We start from the raw sequence: 8,047 nt of genomic DNA on the forward strand, positions 1-8,047 counted from the left end.
TTATTATTGTTCTAGCATGTAACAGTTTGATTACAGAAATTTGAATTTGTAATATCAGCTAATGGCCATTGCATAAACTTTATCTTTAAAGCCGCTTCAAGTTTATATCAAATGGTGACTACATGTTATGTTTTGTTAGATTGTTCAAACATCAACAGAGCCTAATTCATATTACGACTCTGCAGCTTTAAATCGTACTGGAACACGAAATTCACCCCCAACGAACATTACACAGACAACTGTGTGGTACCACCAACCTTCTCCAAGACAGATGGGTGTCTGAGATCTGATTAATTGCAGGCAAAACAACGAATATTTGCTTTATATTTTTATTATGATGACAAAAGTAACCGTCTAGATACAGATTCATTTCATGTGCTAACGGTTAATAAAACAAAAATAATAAATCACTAGCTAAGCAGACAAAAAATCTGTTTGTGTGGAAATAGTAAGGATCGGCAACAGTAATTATTATTTAACATAACTCGGAAAGGGTACTATTTCTGTTGTTTGTATCAAGTTTGGAAAATTAGAAGACAACTAGACAAAGTGATATCAGACTCCATTTGATCCAGCCTGTCCTTAAGAATGAAATGTGCAACACCCATCACACCCCAACCCCGAGGACAATACAATACCGCCATTGAATGGACCCAATAATTCCAAAAGGACCAGAAATTATAACAAATTATAAGAATTATAATTAGCTCAGTTTAGTCTGATTATAATTTAGATATCAGATGTAAAAATATTTAGTCAAAGATCTAACGGAAATAGCAACGGTACCTTCTATGCATAGCTGCGTGCATAATGGGTGTATATTATTAGTTACACTGCTTGTTGGTGACAGGATACGGGATATACGCTGTCGAGGAAATCCATATCAGGCGAGAGCGAAGCTTCGCTCTCGCCTGATATGGATTTCCTCGACAGCGTTTATCCCGTATCCTGTCACCAACAAGCAGTGTAACTAATAATATACACCAACAAGCAGTGTAACGATTTTATCTTGCCGACTACCCTTTACTTACATGCTATAATCAACACATTTTGTAAATTAACAAAGCTAATTACTGTGCAGACTGGAATCCTACAATCATTTGTTTGGTCATCACGTTTTGTTTATAGTTGATTTACACCAGTTATAAAATGCACAATGACCTGTGTTTTGGTTAAATCACGAAACATAAAAGCTCATTTACACAGGTTATGAACTGGTTTAGATCAGAAACACTAAAAACTTATTGTTCCATCCCTTCGAAAGTTACCGGATTTAACGTTGTCATAAATGTCTTGATACTTCGGCTTTCATCCCGTTTCCTGTTAACTCATTTATCTTGCACGTAGATTAAATGATCCTACAAAAAACAGCTGAGTAACAAATATGTCAATTCATTTATTTCACGATGATTTAACTGTTTAACTTCCAAAACAAGATTTCAACTTCCGTGTATCGCATACAGAGTTATACAGAGTTTTACGGTTAACTTTTGTCAAACTTCATGAACCTCAACTTAGGTAGAATGAAATCGGCAAGAAAACACTAAATTTACTCTCGGAAACGATACTATCGCTGGAGCTAATAAATAATCTGACTTGATTCAATTACGCCAGAAGTGTGGCAGCCATTTTGTTTTAATCAAAATTCATATCTGAAATATACTAGCAGGATATGGAATATATCCTGTCTCCACGTGACGTCTATTGACCAATAGAAATGCAAGAAACTTGTAGGAGGCAAGATAAACAAATATACATAGACGAAAACAATTAGACACGAACAAAACAAATAAATACAGGAATACAATACATCACCGCATAGTTACGTCCACCACATTTATTCTTAGACTAAATACCGTGTATTTAATTTAAAGAAATGATTTTAGTAATAAAAAAATCTAAACATCAAACCAATCAAGTTTAAATAATTTATAGATAAAGTTTGAATGTTGAAAAGAATATTGTGTTATATAAGACATACATATTCTATTCAACGACGTTCGAATCAAAAACATGTATATCTTATTTAATATCTTGTGCCTGGAAAGAGTATCTGATAAATAAACAAATGTAACGAACAAATATTTCTTTCAGCTAAGTCGACGGTCAATGTAACACTAAACACTAAAGCTATATCAAAACATGCTGTCTATCTTACATGAAAACAACACTGATGTAGTCGTGCTGACCATCCTTACTGGAAACTTACAAACGTACTCGACTACTGTCAACTTAACAAATATAAGCCCATTTTTTGTTTTAACACTAGGACAGGCACTTACCACTAATGAATAATTTATTCAATAAACTAGAACAACAAGAGCCCGACATTTAACCTAATAGTAGTAATAATAGATGTTATCCTCTCTTCAATGAATCAATGGTTCACTCGCATGAGCTTATTTGATTAATTTGAAAATGCAAAACATTCAGTAAGGGTAATTTTCCGTTCGGGAAGTCAACCTCTGGGTGTTTCCTGAACCGGAAACTTGATACCTGAAACCCGCTTCCTGCTCATAACATAATTTCGAAATTTCCCAAATTGGAAACTTAACTGTACTTACGCTACACAAATAATACTAATAAAACATTTTAACATTGCCCTACTTGATGATTACTAAAACAAAATACTATTTCCAGATGTGTAACACTTATTTCTGAGAATACACAGTTTATACTCATACACATGCACTATGTTGCTTAAAATTATATTGGCCCAAAATGATTTCATGCAATAGTATACATCATTAAATGTTTCATACGGACCTAAAAACAAAACAAAATAAAATTTGTGTGGAAAAGGGATCATAATTCTGACTGAATGTAATTCATTGTTAATATACGTAACTGTGTTTCCCGTTTGGGAAGTTCCGTTTCCTGTTTGGGAAGCTTTGAAATTAAAAAGAATGAAAAAGTTTAACACATATTTTGTTGACACAGCAAAAAAAGTCTGAACGATAGAAATTTAGATAAAGTAACTAAATATAATTCGGCATATTTCATTTAATGCCGCCATGTATATTCTTATGCACTGGGCTTTTTTATGGAAACAAGTAAAAAAATGACGAGTTTGCTTCTCGAACAGGAAAAAAGTCACTATATTTAGTAACAAGTTTCCCATTCGGCAAGTAGTGAAAACCCATAACTTCTTTGCCTGAACGAAAAGTTTCTCCTACTGACTATTTGTTAACTTCAGTTTACAACACCACCAAATGCATATATAGTACCGTTCTTCCGGTATGATACTTGAGATTATATGATATTATATGTGCGTACATACATTGCCACTTAAAATACCAAATACTGGTTATCGACAAAATGAAGATATTGGTTTGACATTGCGCAGCGTTAACGTTGGAAAAAATATCATTATGTTAGACACACATGTATGCTCTGACGGTAGGTGAACTATGACCATATTTATTCTCCAGACCACTAAAGACTCCAGTTTTTTCTTAGATTTTATTTCAAGTATACATAGCGCCATTAGAAGTGCAAATGCCTTCAATATAGATTAGTGACACTTTGTTGTTCCAGTTGTTGTGTTGAGACCAGGGTTAAAAGCCCTTTTCTCGTCTCCTCGTGAAGTACAAGATCGTCAATGTGTTAACTGTGAGTCTTGACTCCCTGCCAAACGTATCCTCAAATAAATGCGTTATAATGTATTAAGCGGGCTTTTTAATGACATAAATAATGAAATCTGTAATAAGATCTATTGTGAGCATGATTTAGCCTGTTTCTTTCTAAATGTTTAAAATATCAAGGGCATAATCATTTTCGAGTTGACGGCCACATGCTTCATCTTAATGCTGCCGTTGTTTACATTTGTTGTAGTTAGTAGTCTAGTGATGAGAATCGGACAGCTGAAGCAGAATCGACTAATCGGTCCGATTCTGATCTCTCTCCGATTCGATTAATCGAAAGAATCGAAACTGAAAGATAAATACAGACTTTGTAATTTGGCAATATGGTAGTAACAGCAAACCTTTCTCAAGACTTTCAGATTATTGTATGACTACTTATATTACATTTTATGAAGAATTTTTACGAAGCATTCTATGACACAGCTGCTGTACTGTCAACCTTTAGCAACTGTTGGGCAATTATGGCCCAGACGTTCGAATCTTTAACCGACTGTTAACCTATCTGCTGGTTAGATCTTGATTCAAAATATTTGCCTCGATGGGATTTTTTTATTTCACTATAAAGGCAGTCCTTAACTCAAAGATTTGTTTTTCAAATTTTTCTAAAGTGTCGATATATAGCCTTAAAAGTTAACCAACCGATAGCTTAACCGGCTGTTCAAATAAGTCCAAACTGTGACCTGGGAGGAACTATTGGACCAAATGCAAAAGTAACTAGAATTCATATTTTCTCTATGACTCAAGGCCTGGGATTCAAGTCATGCTAGATGCACTGCCAAATTTGACATGGAATATATGATGGGGACATTGCTAGCAGGTCTGGAATTAGTTTATCATCTTTTTTTAAGTAAATCTACTATTTTGTATTGAAGGAATAATAAAAGCTTGTCAAATAAAATCTGAAAATTATTTCCAATTAGAAAAAAGTGGGTGGGGTACCTTCGTTAATGTACGTTTTAAAGCATATTTTGCAAACAGCTCTAGTAGTATCAAGGTTTTCCTTAAAAGGAGCCAACACCAGGCATTCAGGCTTAATGCAGAACCCAAAATATTTCAAGGCGTCTGATTTTTTACTGCCAGGGCAACAATTTTTTTATTATTGTTGCGATCATGACAGCTGGCCTGACAGCGTTCTCCAATTTAAAGAGCAGATATTTTGAAATACTAACCCAAAGATTATAAAAGAGCAAAAATATTTAAGCTAAACAGCAAGAAGTACCTGAAAAAGTCCTGAAAGCGGGATTTTAATTTTTTAACAAAATTAGTGACTAGAATCGATTCTTTTTGGTCAGAATCGATGTCGCCGACTTTGAAACTTTGGCGATGATTAATCAAACATCGGCAACAATCGGAACATCACTTAGTCTAGTTAGGACGGATTACACCAAACCGGAAGTGACTACTCAGTGTTACATGTGAAGTAGTCCAAAATGTAGTTCCATGCTATGGATGAAATCTGGTTTAATGAGTGACATGAGGAGGTGACAGTTAAATTTTTGGCTTCTGTTTATTGCTTATAGTATTGAGAATAGATCTAGACCATTTTCATTGTAAATTTCTTGGAATAATATTTATTCTTTGCGAAAAATGTCTACCTACGCGTAACTGCTAAACGGCTGTTTTCATGGGGGCATTTTTAGAGGGTGATGTTTCTCAGAACAGATTATTTGTCTTATATTCAACATAACATGTCAATATTTTTCTATTTTTGATAAGAAGACATGTTATACTAAATGATCATATATGGTTTTCATATCACTGAAATGCTCTAAAGTGCTGAAAATGAGGTCTGAATGTTTTGTTATTGATATGAAATAAATAAGGAATTGAATTGGTAGAATGTAACCTAGTTAGTACTATCCTGGATACTGTGAACTGCTATGAGCTTGGTCAGGGCATACCACAACTTGCTATAAATAGTTATTGAAAGTTTAACTAAACAAAATAAACAAAACCACACACGATAGAATCATTGTGCTACTACTAAATATAACAGTTAATTTCATAAGTCGAAAAGGAAGTTTTAGAAATGTTATAATCTCTTGACTTATTCAAACTTTTTCTGATTGTTTAAACCTGGCTTGTAAGTCTAGACGTAAATATTCAGCGTAAAATATCTTGTCAAGCAAAACATGCATGATTTTTATTTATATAATATATATTTTTTGGAATTTCTGAAGTTGCCTTTTTTTGTAGTAATTCACATGAAAATGCAGGTTAAATATTTTTAAATCAGTCCGTTATTCTGTCATCAGTATTTGACTTAGTATGAGCGAAAATGAAAAATATTTTTTTCAGCTTAGCTAAGTAGCAGCCAATTTAATACACCTTGTGTTAAATGCATACAAAAAAAAAAACAAGGCTGAATATCCGTCAGGGAAAGGCACGTTCTAAAAATGCAATCTCCCCAAACCCAGCACGCGGACGCACACACGACCAACACACACACTCTCATACAAAGCAAACACACAAGGACAAAACGAACAAATAAAGGAACACAGTGCCTTTTATGACTTTAACATGTAGACGCCAGAAGAATCAGTTCGTTGCTGCCTTACAAACGAATCGGAATTGCTGGCTGAGATACCCCCTGAAATGTGTTTACATTTCAATAATGACGTAACCGCCAGCAAATAAGTATATAATCATATCCGATGGTTTGCAGTTATTTGTATTCATTTAGTGTATCTTAAGGTTTATCTTTTTGTGATACCTTGCTTAGAATAGACATAAAATATAAGATTAGCTATGCATTTCGTAAGATAGCACATGTAAGGACAGCAGATTTTCAAAACTTAATGCACACTTCATGTGTATTTGCTGAAAACCTAAGATAGTATGAAAACGAGAATTTCTGTGGCCGTCCGTTATTGACGGTAAGAATACATAACAACTTAAACCTTCCCTAAATTCTTTCCAGGTTCTATTTACGATCCTATTATGCAGAAACTATTCTTCCAAGTTGATAGACATGACGAATATCTTTTTAGATCTACAGTTTATTAATTATAATAACAAACACTTCTTGTTACAGTTTTACATTCTTTAATTTAAAACGAATCATTAAGCAATGCTAGAGGCCTAGTAATTAGTACAACAATTTATCTCAAATCGAACCGGAAGAGTTATTTCATGTTTTTGTCTACTTAATCGTGAAAATGTTGTTGAGAAGCGGATTTCTTCAAACGTTGCCATTCCTATATGGTCTATATCAACTGATGTTCTTCTACTGAATATAGAAATATAGGATAGGAAAAGGAATTCAAATTTAATTCAGAGATCGATGCTAAAAGCAACAGCATTGAAATATTTAAGTTTTAAACGGCTAAGGTATATTCTATTTTAAAATGCTGACAGTTTTTTTCAAGAAGTAGTAAATGGGAGACAACAGTATTTATTATATAAAATTGCTGGTAAAGAGTATAGACCCTGCTCTGTATAAACGTTCAAATCGTCATTTTTGGAAACACAGAAGTCCACTTTACGGAACGATAAGTGACTCGATTCATGAGAGAATATGAAATGTTCAGTATCCCTCGCGTCCCCATCAAAGGCTATAACTTAGTGAACCTAAATAAGGTAAGGAAGCAGCATTTTGTTAAAGTTATTCAAATCATTATTACCACTTGGAATAAATGTTAGCTAAACGCTACGTAACATGTATTGTTTTGCTGCATGGATCTTTGTATTATGTATCTGTATGACCTTAACATTTATACAAAAACATGAAAGGAACTATCGCATTTTGAGCACCTTAGAATATATAGAGGATATTTGTTTATTTTGAGTGAATATGGTATATATCTCACCGAGAAATGTGAAAATGTGAAAATTTTCTCACTTCGAGGTGAGATATATTCCATATTCACGAAAAACAAACACATTTTCTTTTTATTTTATGCTCAATTACGTTGAGAAATGCATTTTGCAACTGTTTTAATCTCAGCGCGGGAAACAGACGCGCGTAAACAGACATGACGTCAGACGTGCTGTGACGTTATAAAGACGCATGCAACATAAAGTTCCATTTTGTTTTATATTTTGCTGCATAACGGTATGGAATTCTCTTTAAGTAAAATAATTTGAATCGAGAAATATATTATAAAGAACAAAGTGCGACTATAATTTTCATCCTGTTTTAAGCAAATAATTTAAAATTCATACACAATGTATGAGGGGGCGGAGCTCATATTTCTCACAGAGTGAAAATATAGATTTCATATTTTCACAGTCGGAGCGATGAGATATGAAAATATTTAACTGAAAGAATACAGTATTTCATTAGTTAGCATAAAATAAATCGATCAGTTTTTCAAACATTTTATTGATTTTCTGCTTAGATAATATCTGTGCGTGTTAGGTTAGTATAATCTATGTTAATGAGCATATATTTTAAAGCATTT

Source organism: Mercenaria mercenaria, chromosome 14, assembly GCF_021730395.1.
Source record: "Mercenaria mercenaria strain notata chromosome 14, MADL_Memer_1, whole genome shotgun sequence".
Classification (NCBI taxonomy): domain Eukaryota; kingdom Metazoa; phylum Mollusca; class Bivalvia; order Venerida; family Veneridae; genus Mercenaria; species Mercenaria mercenaria.